Raw genomic sequence first — 13,814 nt, 5'->3', positions numbered from 1 at the left:
GGGTACTTTGTCACACGGAATCTGTCAAGGGTGCGGACACGACTGACCTTCCTAGAAGTCTAAGACATTCTAATGACAAACAAGACAAAATGGAGTGATCTTTCTCTAAATACACCTTTTACAACATGAAAACTACAAGTGTTTAGGCTTACCTTATTCCAAAACGCTGTTGTTGAAGTCCGTTCTTGACGATCCGGATGAGCTCCTCCTTCAAGTCAATTCCTGCAACCACAAACAATCAAACAATTACCAAGCACTTGCATTTCATATAATAAAACATATATTCAACATGCAGACCAAGGAACACATGAAATAACTCATTAACACAAGCTATTGAGAAAAATAAACCAGTTTGTATTAATAACGAAACAAAGAAACTCTTACAACCTGGCCTTGGTGTTGTGCAAGTTCCTCCCAGGGTCCATCAAGGGTTTTCCTCTACTTTGACAAAGCTCACCCTCTCCCAAGTAGAATCAAGTGAAGACAATCTCTCCTCACAAGGCTCTAATGGAAGACCTAAATCCTGCAGCATTTACCCAAAGAAAATGTATAGCTCCAACCTCCTCTCCTTCTGGCTCAATGCCTTTATTTATAGTGCTGTAAAGAGGTTATTCAGGTCCACTATCAATGGGATCATCCCCTCTATTGGGTGGGATAGCTCCCTTATTGATGGGATAAGTTCCCCTTAATAGAGATACATGAACCAACTGGAGGCGCATCCATTTCATCAAACCGACCTCTAGAATGTTCTAGAAGTAACCACAAGTAACTTTTTCAAGATAAAACTCGCGCATTTTGCCTTTTACAGAGGGACGCACCTGTCCCTTAACATACAGAGCGTCCATGGACGCAGATTTTGTGAACATGGTCAGCGTCCCCGCAGGTAAGGCTAGAGAGAACCTGCGACCCCAGAGATAAACATAGTTTTTACAAGACTTTCTCTCTTCTTTGAGTTTGAGATGGATAACAGAGGCATGAGACTTGCCTAAGAGGGTAGCATGACTGTTGATTTGAGCCATACTAACTGTAAGTAGTCAAGGTGACATTTTTTAGTGTAACAGATTGCCCCCTAAAGTGCGAAGCCTGGAATAGAATAGGGTTTTGTAATTCTAGGAAGGGTGAAGCGCTTTATCATTTCAAGGATTGCCTTGTGGATGGCCTGGTTGGAACCTGCAATTTTCAACACAAAATACATGGATAAGATTATATCATCACTGAGGTAGGCATTCCCATACTCAGATTCAAAACTTTAACTAATGGACTAACTATTCTGATACAGGAATGATCTTGCAGTACATCATTTTTATAGACTTTTGTAGACACAGTATGGACGCAGCCATCTGTTTATGATTAGTCTACATAGATAATGAATACAAAACTCCTCGCAGCCTGGATGGTAGAAACTAGATCCAGGGTCTTCACTTCTACTTCCCGAATTGGTACGATTCTAGCCATGTGATTAAATGATTCGATGTCGAACATGGTAGAAACCACTTGATTACCAGTCAATGATGTAAACTGTTAACAAGCGTGAGAGAAACCACCAGTAATGTCAATGGTTCTCAAAGTACCAAGCACAACCCGTGAAATGTGAATAGATGTTTTGATGTCGAACACTTCACGGAATCCTTTGATCGAAAGTCAATGATGTAAACTGACGTCAAAGGCGAGAAACCTGCCATTGATGCATGCAGACTTCAAGGTACTGTCGATTCCTAAGTCATCTTTCTAGATAATGTGTCGATGTCGATAGAAAGCGACCCGTTGCAGGCAAGCCCGCAACACGAAATCATTGTTCAAGTTGAAGAAATGTTGCTGTAAGGACTGACTCAGGGATGGTCAAATGGATGACAAGTATTTTGCAGATGAAAGTTTTGCTTGCAGACCTCTTGAACACATAACGACACAACAGATGGCTTGGTGACGAATAACTCAAAGTTAATCCCGGAACCCGGTTAAAGACTTTCAAAGTGATTTGGTCAACTGTGAGGTAAAAGATTTCCCAACCCAGGTGAATGAAAAGTGTCGTGTTCAAGAGCGGTAATAAAGTTTCTTTTGAGACAAAAGGTGACAAAAGGTTCATTCTTCTCTTTTTCCCCCACCATTTCTGGCAAGTACCTCTTTATTTTTAACAAGCTTGAGGAGGATAACATATGCTTGATTATAAGCTCATCCTTCGGACGAGTCCAACCTAGTTTAAATTCGAACCCTAGGAAGGAGTGGTTCGTTCCTGTTTGTAATTGAACAGGTCCTTACTGTAAAAGTTTTAACGAGCCCAGTATAGGAGAAACTCGGCGTTTTTCAATTTTAGAGAGTCTGAAAAAACTAAAGGAGACTCCACGTTGAACTTTTTCGTATATTTGTGTCCCTCAAGCCCGAAAAAGTATAAAATAATACCTGGGGGAACCGCTTGATCTTGCGACCAAGGAGTACTTTCATAATAGTGTCGTTGACCTGAAAAGTAAAAAGCGATCAAGGACACGTCGTTTTATTTCCTTATCGAGTTCGAAACGACAAAAACCCGGCAATCTTTTCCTGATTTTGCGGTCAGAAAAGAGCTAAAAGGGGACCGTCTTTTAATTCCGTTTTAACGAGTGAAAAAGAAACACTCGGCGATCTTTTCATGTTTTAGGAGTCAGAAAAGGGCTTAAAAGATGACTCTGATATTTTTGTTTGTGAAAAATTACAATTTCCCTCGAAATCCCTTTGTCCTGCACAAAAGCAACACATTACTCATACCTGTTTAAAATAGGCAAAAAATATTCAAAAACATCTTTTCATGGTAAAAAATGAACTAATTCATCCAAAAAACCTATAAAAAGACCTTTTACCATGTCATTTTTACCGTTTCACTGTTGAGGTTGAAAAAGGAGCTTTTGACAAGAAACTTCCCGTGGTCGCTGCGGAAAATCTGACCGTCGGAATCGAACGCCGTCTCATCCAGGTATTTTACACATCCTACTCTGCATTTCTATCCGTTTAGAATCAATTTTTAGGTTTTAGTTTCATTTTTTGGGGGGTTTTGGTTTGGAATGCGCCTCTCGGCGGACGCAGGTGCCCTTCGGGTGACCTGCGTCCCCCGACTTTTTCTCATACGGGAAAACGGTCGGAAGACGCAGCCGCCTTCAGGCCAGCTGCGTCCGGGCGCCCTGTGCTACAAAGCCGGGGTGCGTTCCCGAGAAACGCGCATTTCAAAACCCCAACTCTCTCAAAAAAACCAAAAAATTCCCAAATTAATTTCTAATTGCTATTTTTGATATGCAGGGCATTAATCATGTTAGACTGGAGAGAAAGAGAGCATGTAGAGGAAGATGAAGCTGCAATAAATCATCAACCTTCCCTGGATGCCTAAGAGCATGCGGATTATACAAATATTGGACCATACCGGGCATGAGGGGCCAGGTAAGATTCTTGGAATGGCTGGTTGAGCGATGGAACGTACAAGAACAATGCTTTTACATAGGAGGGCACCAGCTCGAGATAGAGCCCTCGGATGTATACTTTCTCACTGGCTTGCCAAACAGAGGTGAGCAACTCAGTCTTGCGGGGACTAGGCGGGTGGCCAATCCCTTGATAGTCTCCGCGAGGATTGGTGCACACCTGGGGCTCACCATTCAAAAGGCATAGAGATAAAACACATCACTCTGCCGGAACTCAAAGTCATAGCGTTCACGGTTACCAGAATTTGCGGCGCGGCCGCTTTACACATTGCTTCCGGATCCCAAATGCGGATGGCAATTGACTGTTACCAAGGCACCATTTTCAACTGGTGTGAAGCTGTGTCGGCTCATATGAAGAGCCAACTGACCAAGGCAAAGAACGGACGACTAAAGACTTTTGGATATGGGCCTATAGTCGTGAGCTTTGCCTTGGAGAGAATTCCAATGCTGATCCCTCAGCAACTCACTGTTGATATCTTGGGTCCTCGGCAGCCAAAGCTGATACGATGGGTTGCGGTGATGGCCCGGCATCCTGACGAGGGCGCGACAGTAGTTCGATTCTCAGATAGTTATTTTGACTGGTTAGAGGGCCAGCTTTTTGTGATACAGGACTTTCCGTATGCCGGAATGGATTTCAGAGGTGATCCGGACATGGTTCTTCCACAGGGAGAACAATGGGACGACAGAGGTACTTTTATTTTCACAAGTTTTCTAGTTATGTATTTTTTGTATTTTTATATATATCGTCTCAAAACTAATAGTAAATCTTTCAAAATGCAGATGTTGGTCCACAGCGTCCAGCCAACCTCCGGCCTTATGATAGACTACATCCAGCTGCACCGGTACGGCCCCACAGGATGCGCAGCAGAAGTACTAGCTGAGTTGGAGCATGATCTAGAGCGTCTCACGGCAGATATACCTGAGACTACTATGGACGACATTCCTATCAGGCTTCAGCGCTTCGTAGTCGCGGTCCCTGGACCGTTTAGGAGATTTTTGCGTAAGGTAGCCCGCGCAGTGGTGTCGTACAGAGAGCACCACCAGTGATTGACTAGTCACTTTTGTAGTCACATGTGACATTTTTGACTTTTTGTACTATCATTTTGCCGATCATAAGGTGTTTTAAACCTATGATCGAAGACGATGTATATTTTTTGACACACTTCTATCTATATATATATCACTATTACCGGCTTATCTTGTTTAACATGTATGATGAAATGTTTTTAAATTTACTTGCATGATTATTATAAATGTCTGTCCAACATTCGAGAAGCAATTGCATCTGCTAATGTATTCAAAGACCTTGGAATATGTTGATATTCAATGTAATCAAATTCACGTTCCAAGAGACGCACTCTCAAAAACAACCTTAATAACACAGGATTTCTAATGGCATAAACTCTATTAAGCTGTAATACAACAAGTTCAGAATCTAACCTCACTATCAAACGTCGAATTCCAAATGAAATAGATTCGGATAATAATTCAACCACTGCACTGTATTCTGCAATGTTATTCGTTGTTTGACCGAGGCTTACCCCATGCATAGAAACTAACTCGTCAGAGGGCGAATAGATAACCCAAGCTGCGGAAGAGATATTCCGTGTACTACGACAAGCACCATCAGCAAATCCAATGTATGTTTGGAGAGGCGTCGACATCTACAATATCAAGAGTAAAACCAAGATAAGCCAGAATAATGACGAAAAACCACACTCGCTAAGCTAAGCACACTGACTAAACTAACACACTTGCTAGCTAGAAGGAAATCTAACCTATCTAAAAATTTCTCCATACCCATCATTTTAAGCATAATACCTCTTTAGGTAAAGTCCATTTCTGGGTTTACCCAAAGAGTCCCCATCAAAATCAACTAACTCATAAGCCCCTTTTGCTAGCTTTCGCTTTACAATGTAGGGCCCATGCCACATGGGAACGAATTTTCCGGCACCTAGCTTATCGTTAGCTTGATCATATAATAGTACTAGGTCTCCTTCCGAAAAACTTCGAGGGGTTACATTTTTATCGTACTGAGCTTTCATTCGTTTCGCGTGAGTCTCGATAGCTAAAGTAGCGTCACGTCGAGTCTCATCTAATTTAGCCAAGTATAATAACCGTTTCTCCTCTTCGGAAGTAGCTGGAAGTAATTCGACAGCCATTTGAAGTGATGGGATTTCGCATTCAATAGGTAACACAGCTTCTAAGCCATAAACTAGCTGGAAAGGGGTGAAACCTGTTGAATTTTTCACTGAAGTTCGATATGCCCATAGCGCCGAAAATAACATGTTATGCCAATTCGTTCGATGGATACCAATGATCCGTCGAATCATGATGACTAGAACTTTGTTGATTGACTCAACCAAACCGTTGGCTTGCGGATAATAAGGAGTAGAGCTATCGTGGCGCAAACCAAGCTGGCTTGTAAGCTCAGTCATCATGACGTTTCGAAAATGGCTCCCATGGTCAGTAATGATTGCTTGTGGGACACCAAACCTAGTTATGATATGATTGAATACGAAAACTGCAGCTGTCTTGCCGCTTGCGTCGAATGTAGGCATCGCCTCGGCCCATTTTGTAAAATAATCAACCGCGAGGATGATATACGCATGCCCCCCGGCCGAGTGAGGGTTACAAGTAATAAAGTCAATGCCCCATTTGGCGAATGGACCAGCGGCAATTATAGGGTGGAGAGGAGCAGGTGGAGCGCGCATCTTTCGATCAAACACTTGACAGTTGTGGCATGTTCTGACGGCAAGGATACAATCTTTAAACATAGACGGCCAGAAATAGCCAGCGCGCAACACCTTCTGAGCTGTGGCATACCCAGACATATGACCGCCACATGCTCCAGAGTGACAATCATTCAAAACTCTCTCAGCCTCTTCGTGAGTTAAACAACGTCGAAAAACTAAGTCTGCCCCCCGGCGATAAAGTGTATCTCCAATAATTCTGTATTGCTGGGATCGAAACCGAATTTTTCGACGGTCTTCCTTGGAAGCTTCAGGCCGAAAGGTTTGGGTTTGGAGATAGATGATTATATCCCCATACCACGGATCTAAAGTGCTAATAAGAAACAAAGATTCGTCCGCAATGGACTCCTCTGCCACAGTCTCTGTGTCAGCACTCGGGAAATCACACATCAATTCCGCAAAAACTAAAGATTTCTTAGACTTGGACTTCTCGAACTCCAAGTCGAACTCTTGCAGGATAACAATCCATTTAGAGTACTTGCCCCCTAGCAGTTGTTTTGTCAAAATATAAATCATAGGGTTGCAATCCGAAATAACTGTAGTTTTGCGGAGAAGAATGTAGTGACGAAAACGCTGGACAGCTTGAACGGCTGCCAGGGCCAATTTCTCCACATGCGAATATTTTAACTCAGTGGGATTTAAGGTTCTACTAAGATAATATATCACATGCTCTGCTTTGAATTCATCTTCTTGAACTAACACCATTCCAATGGTGGAATGCGAAGCTGCGAGGTATAAGAAGTAGTCCTGGTTGTAGTTGGGAGGATGCAATAACGGTGCATGGGTCAACGCGTGTTTCAGTGCATCAAAAGATTGTTGGGCAATCTCGTCCCAAAAGAATTGTGCGTTCTGTTTCAACAACCGTGTAAAACCTTTAGTGACCTCGGCGTAGTTTGGGATGAATCGGCGTAAAAAGTTCGCTTTCCCTTGCAAACTTTGGAGTTGGCGCAAACTCGAAGGAGGAGGCAATTTGATGATAGCCTCGACTTTCGAGGGATCGACGCGAATGCCGGCTTTTGAAACAACAAATCCCAGCAATCGACCTGTTTCTATACAGAAAACACACTTGTGGGGATTCAACCGAATTCGATAATGCCTACACCTCATAAAGATTGCTCGTAGGTGGACAAGGTGATCAGCTCGATGTAAAGAATGAGCAGGCAAATCATCGAGATAGGGTTGCACAATGTGCTTGATGTCATGAAATGCATAAGACATCGCCCGTTGAAAAGTAGCCCCGGCATTCTTAAGCCCAAAAGGTAATTTGCAATAAGCAAATGTCCCCCATGGACAAATGAATGCCGTTTTTGGTTGATCGGCAGGTAGAATATTGATTTGATTATAGCCTGAGAAACCATCCATGAAGGAAAACATCTCACTTCCGGCACAATCATCAATAATTTGATCGATATAAGGCGTAGGATAGTTGTCTTTTGGACAAGCTCGATTGATATCCCTATAGTCGATACAGATTCTTATTGTTCCTTGTTTTTTATTGACGGGAACAATATTCGATACCCAATCCGTTAACGGGATCGGATAAATGAAACCTGCTTTCAACAGCTTTTCGACTTCTGCTTTAATCGCAGCCGCTTTTCGAGGGTGAATCTGACGCAACCGTTGCCGAATGGGTTTAGCATCCGGGTAGGTTTTGATTTCATGAACAACAATGGCAGGATCAATTCCTGGCATTTCCTCGTAAGACCAGGCAAACACGTCGCGGAATTCTTGGAATAGGGCCTTGTAAGTTTGGATTTCTTCTTCAGTACATGCGGCACCTATATGAATGTTCTCCTCGATTCCGGGCTTCACTGAAATATCAATGGGAATAGTACGAGAAATATTCCCTAAATTCAGCTCTGAATCAGAATGTTTCGTTGGATCCTGAGCGTCTTTGACATATTCAGCGGTAAAGATAGATGAAAAATCATTTTCAAATGCATCATCCTTAGGTAAAAACGAAGATCTGTGATGGAGATCTTCCCATGGTAGATCATCTACACTTAGGATTTCGCGAAGTTGTTCGTCAGATGACACTTCTTCGGGAAACGTTATCCGTTCTAAGGGTGAGGTGAAAAGTGACTCTTCACTGACCACATTCATTTGGTCGGTTTCGGTTGAATGAAAGTCGGTAAAAGACATAAGAGCTTCATAAGCAATCTCATACGGACTCAACGGCATAACATCACCGAGTGAGTCTAGCTCAGAGTCAGAGGGAACATACCAAGGATCATCATAAATAATGTTTTCTGACGTGATCATATGAATTGTTGCAAACGAAGGGTCTGCATTGAGTGGAGGGAGAGGAAAAGTTCCCAGTAAACCGGAATCCTTAACTAAACCTACACCAATGTCCCTATAAGGGATTGTCGTTTTACCAACATGCTGGATAGTTTCTGAAGAGGTTGGGTCGGATGAAAAGTATGTCAGCTGATCAATAGTCACGATCTTACCGTTATGTGGAAACTTAATGACTCTGAAGACCGATGAAACGACCGCTGTCATAGCATATGACCAACTTCGACCCAAAAGAAGGTTGTAGTCTAGAGGGGCATCAACCACTTCCACATCCAGACTAACGGTTTTACCTTCGACCCCTATAGGCAATTCTTGTAGAATACCAAACGGACGGAACCCACGGCCATCAAAGGCCTTAAGGATGGTGGGGGATTGGTTCAACGAAGGAGAACCAAGCGATCTCCAACATTGAATCGACATAATACACGTAGAAGCTCCCTCATCAATCACAGTCCGATGAATAGGCCTGTTTTTGACTATCACTGGAATTTGGAAAGCCATTTGATGGGGGAGACGCGGTGTACTATTTTCTAGATCAAAGATCATTAGGTTCGGGTCCTGAACATCGACAGCTCCAATAGCCGACAAAAGCAATTTTCGTTGCGCTGGACATGATTGCAGCACTTCGAGTGCCGACATTGCTGAAGGTGAAACAGCTAAGTCTTCAACAATGTTGTAATTCTGGGCTGCTCTCGCATGTGGATTGAAAGCAGACCTTCGAAGTACACCCTTGGCGGGCGGCTTAATCACTAAGTCTGGGTTAGGTTTTTCGATCTGTAGTGGATCGGAACCAGGAGCTGAGGTTGATGGGTTAGAGTGAGAAGATTCTGCTTCCTTACCATCAACAGGAGCCTTACTACCATAATCTTGCGATCGAGTCGCAATCCTGACATGAGACATCATCAAAATGGGTTCTTCACTGGCATTCGAAGAAGAACCTATCATCTTATTCTCCTGCTCTGGAAATGGATTTTTTAACACAGCAGGAGTGGGAGAACCTTTGACTATTTTCACTACCTCGGCCCGATGAGGGCAGTCTCTCGTAAAATGATCTTCTTCACAAATGAGACAAGGATATCGAGGTTTGCGTTTTTCGTCATTGGTTTCCGACTTTTCCGTTTTCTCCTTTGGAGCCTTGTCTGCTTTAGCCTTCTTCTTTCCTTTCTTCTTTCCACCGTTTTTTGATTTGGCCGTAGATGACTCTACAGCGTGAATGTCGGCGGTAAGTTCAGGAGGAGAAGACTCTCCTGTCGGAGAATCAGGCAAAGTGATAATTGGAGTATTGGAGGCCTTGGAAGACTTCTTCTTACTCTTCGTAGTCACGATACCAATCATACCATCAGCGGCATGAGATCCCGAAGGAGCAGCAGCGATTTGGTTTGACTTTGGAAGATCCGGAATTTTCTCGTGTAACGTACCCGACTGAGTGTAAACTAAGTCAAGGTATTGTGCCTGAGCAATGACTTGCTCCTCAGTAACTACTCCGGCCTTAGCTACATCTTCAGTAATTCTTGGTAATAATGATTTGACAAACCATTCAGCTAAGATTTGGTCCGGGATAAAAACTTTCACTAATCTTCTTCGACGTCTCCACTCATGGATGTGATCAGAAATGTACGTGGATGTCGATTGTTTTAGCGAAGTTAATAATTCTGTACCATTATCGTATCTGACTGGTAACTGAAAATGAGTTAAGAACGAGGTAGCTAACTGGCTAAAGTTGTAAAAAGAGGCCCGTGGTAACTCAATGTACCACTTGGCTGCGAGACCAATGAGTGTACGCTGGAAAAGACGTAAGCGGATGGAATCATCTGAGATGGAATTTGATGCACACCAGAGGTGGTAAGTCATCACGTGATTAGACGGATCCTCTCCAGACTTACCTTCGAACTTGGGTATATCGCTGGGCAACTTATTTGGCATTGGCGGCCAGAACTGAAGATATTGAATTGGATCGTTCGTTAGGCGCGTCAAGTCGGGTAAATCTAAAGTCGCAATAAACGGTAACTGCCGGTTAGGATCTCTAAAACTCTGAGTCACAATACCAGCCCCAGGAGGAGGATATCCAGGATAACTAGGAACAGGAGTCGCATTTGGGATATTATATCCTCCTGGAAAACCAGGATTAACCGGACCGTACTGGGGTTGCTGAGGTTGTTGATAAGTGTACCCAGGATACGGTTGATACTGGTAAACCGGTTGTTGGGCAGCTTGCCCAGGTTGATACTGTCCCTGGTACGGAGGTTGAACAAATTGAGGTTGAGTAGTAACAACCGTACTTGTACCAGGTTGGCCTGCAGGCATCTGGACTGTGGTTTGAACCGTGGGTCCAGACAACGGTACAGATGTCTGAGGAGTGGTTACAGGGACAGTAGAAACCGGAGCTGCCGATACTCCAGAAGTAAGCATGGTAGATGAAGCGGTAGTTGCTGCAGCCGTGTGAGGTGGAGTACCAGGTGCAATTGGCGGCTGAGTAACTACAGAAGTTACAGGGGTCTGAACACTTGACTGGACAGGTTGCGGTTGCTGGGGTGGACCAGGAACTGCAGGTTGTCCTGCTTGAGGTACCGACTGTATACTTGGTTGCGACATCTGTTGACCCTGTGACGGATCCCATGTTAACATTCCAGGGTATTGACTCGTAACAGGTTGAGGATACTGAGATCCATAGCCGTATTGAGGATAGGGTTGATAACTGTAAGGTGCAGTCCCATATGATTGCCCTTGAGGTGGTTGATAACCTTGACCAGGGTATTGACCCGTAGGTTGATAACCTTGAGGTAAATACGAATACTGGGGTTGACCTTGACCTTGAGGTTGGTATCCTTGAGGTTGATACCCTTGGGGTTGATACCCTTGGGGTTGCCATCCTTGAGGTTGCCATCCTTGAGGTTGATATTGATACTGAGGTTGACTTTGGGGTACATATTGAGGCTGGGGTTGATACCCTTGGGGTTGATACCCTTGAGGTTGCCCCCCAGTCACGAATGAAGTACCTTGAGGTTGCCCCCCAGGCATTAACGAAGGTTGCCCCCCAGGCGGTAATTGGCCACCTTGAGGTTGGTTAATGGGAGTTGAACCTGACATCATATAAACGTCACCTATACTCAATGGTACATTACCACTGTTTCCAACTAATAACCCATGATCAATGGGTTGAGGAGATGCTCCCGCAAAGGTACCAGAAAGTGATTGATACCCAGTAGGAACAGAAGGACCGCCATGTAAAAATGATTCAGGACTTTGTGAAAACACAGATGACTGACCAGACATATTTACAGGAGAATGAATTCCTCTAGGTGGAACCGGAGTACGAGGTGTAGAAAAACCTACTGAGTTGTCTAAAAAATTGGTTAATGCAAGGTACCAAGATTCACTTCTAGGAGGACTGTAAAAGATGGATTCACGCTCCCTTAGATCAAGGGTAATTAGATCTTCAGAATCAGAAACGCCTATTTCTTCCTCTGGAACAAGTTCTTCTATAGCAATTAATCCAACAGGAAGATTTTCGGTGATAATTCTTTCTATTCTTGGTGAATCAGGAACACTAGGAGTTGGAGTAACAGGTTCGGAAATTTCAGGTTCTTCGCCTGTTTCACTGGCAGATGAAAAACTACCAGCAAGCTCGGAAACTGTAACAGCTTCGGGATTGTAACCTGTTTCTAAACTTTGGTAATCTGGATGGACTACCAAGGAAGATTCTCCTTCTTCAGGTGAACCTACTCTACTGCCACTAGGAGGAGTTACAAGGACCTTTAACCCTTCTAAATTACCTGGGTCGTCTCGAGGAGGGATCCCCTAAGTCTACGGATCTTCTCAACAATTCGGCCACAGAAACAACTTCAGGAGACTGGCCCGCAATTCGACGGGACCTTCTCGGTAATTCCGCCACAATTAAAGATTTTAACTACAACACACGAAAACAAAGTAAAAATTTCAAATCAAACCACCTAAAGTCTTCTAAAGAACCAAACAAATTTGAAGCACACGCCTAAATAATCTAGAGCGTCAAACCACACACAAACAGTAGTCTTCCGGACCAAAAGCGCTAGTTGGTGATTAGGCCCAACCTCGCAGGATTCAGTACAGAAATGGTGGGTGGAACAGTTACCCCGGCAACCTGCTTAATGAATAGACTGGCACAAGTTCCTCCACTTTAACCGTCTCGAAGTGAAGCGAACCCCCCAGAAAATCCAAGTGAGTATAACCGACGTCTGCTCCAGGTACAGTGGGACCTTCCCTCCACCGTCACCTTGGGTAGAATCCTAGATATTATGGCCACTAAGGTTACCAATCACAACAATTACACCTGGGGGAACAGTCTAAACTCCGACAGCACGCAAGGGCAGAGTAGCAAGCTCCAATCCCCTTACCGGCTCCTTGACAACAATCCAAGGTTTACCGATAAGTGACCCCTGGCTCCTCGACAATGGTTAATCCGAGGTTTACCGTTTGTAATACGTACTGCCTGGCGTCGTTCCCAACGAGGGAGGAATGATCCCCTCACTGGTTCGGACACGAGCTCGTGCTTCTCCTTTAAGAGGAGCTTTCCCAGAATGTAACTGAAACAATTGGATTTGTTCTACTCAAGATAGACTATCTGTTTGGTTTTGTAGTCTTGGAGAGTTAAGTACTCACCTACTCCAAGACCCTAGCCTAAGCTATGTTGGTGCTTCAGAGCCCTAGAAAAATAAAGATTACTAGATTGATTTTAATTTAAGCGTTACTTTTAAGGTTGTTTCTTAAGTCAAAAGGTGATGGAAGTGAAACCAGTGGTGTGTTGACTCGACTCGAAACCACTACAAAATGCACCTAGAATGATTTATCCACTACTTTACTTTTTCGATGAATTGCTTAACTAAAAAGTTGAGAGAATGCAATCTTTATAAAAGCAACTTCTTAATTGAAGACAATCAAAGAAACAATTCGTTTTTCTTTTCCAAGCATAAAAACATAACCTCTCTTTACATGCACGAAAAAAACTCTTTTCTTCTTTCAAAAACAAAAAGCTACTTGAAACAAGACTTTTAAAGAAGATGTTTTTGTATTTTTCTTTTAATAAAGCAAATAAATCTAATATAACCAAAAATCAATCTTAACAACTCTTAAAATCTATGAAAATGCACTCATAAGCAAACTAAAGGCAAATTTACTCTAAGCAATCTTAACGAGGCCAAAACTAACAATGATTATTTCTAAGGTGTTTTACTTGATCACAATCAAATCAAGGACTAGCTTATTGCAGAACCAAAAACTAGTCAAAACAAAACTCTAATCTTTTTGTTCTTTTTGTAAAATGGAAATCAATACTTTATAAACAAGC

This window comes from Pinus tabuliformis, chromosome 7, assembly GCF_031772625.1.
Source record: "Pinus tabuliformis cultivar Carrire ecotype Pingquan chromosome 7, CPIR1, whole genome shotgun sequence".
NCBI classification, from domain to species: domain Eukaryota; kingdom Viridiplantae; phylum Streptophyta; class Pinopsida; order Pinales; family Pinaceae; genus Pinus; species Pinus tabuliformis.
The sequence above is the reverse complement of the archived record's forward strand: the minus strand, read 5'-3'. Positions refer to the sequence as shown.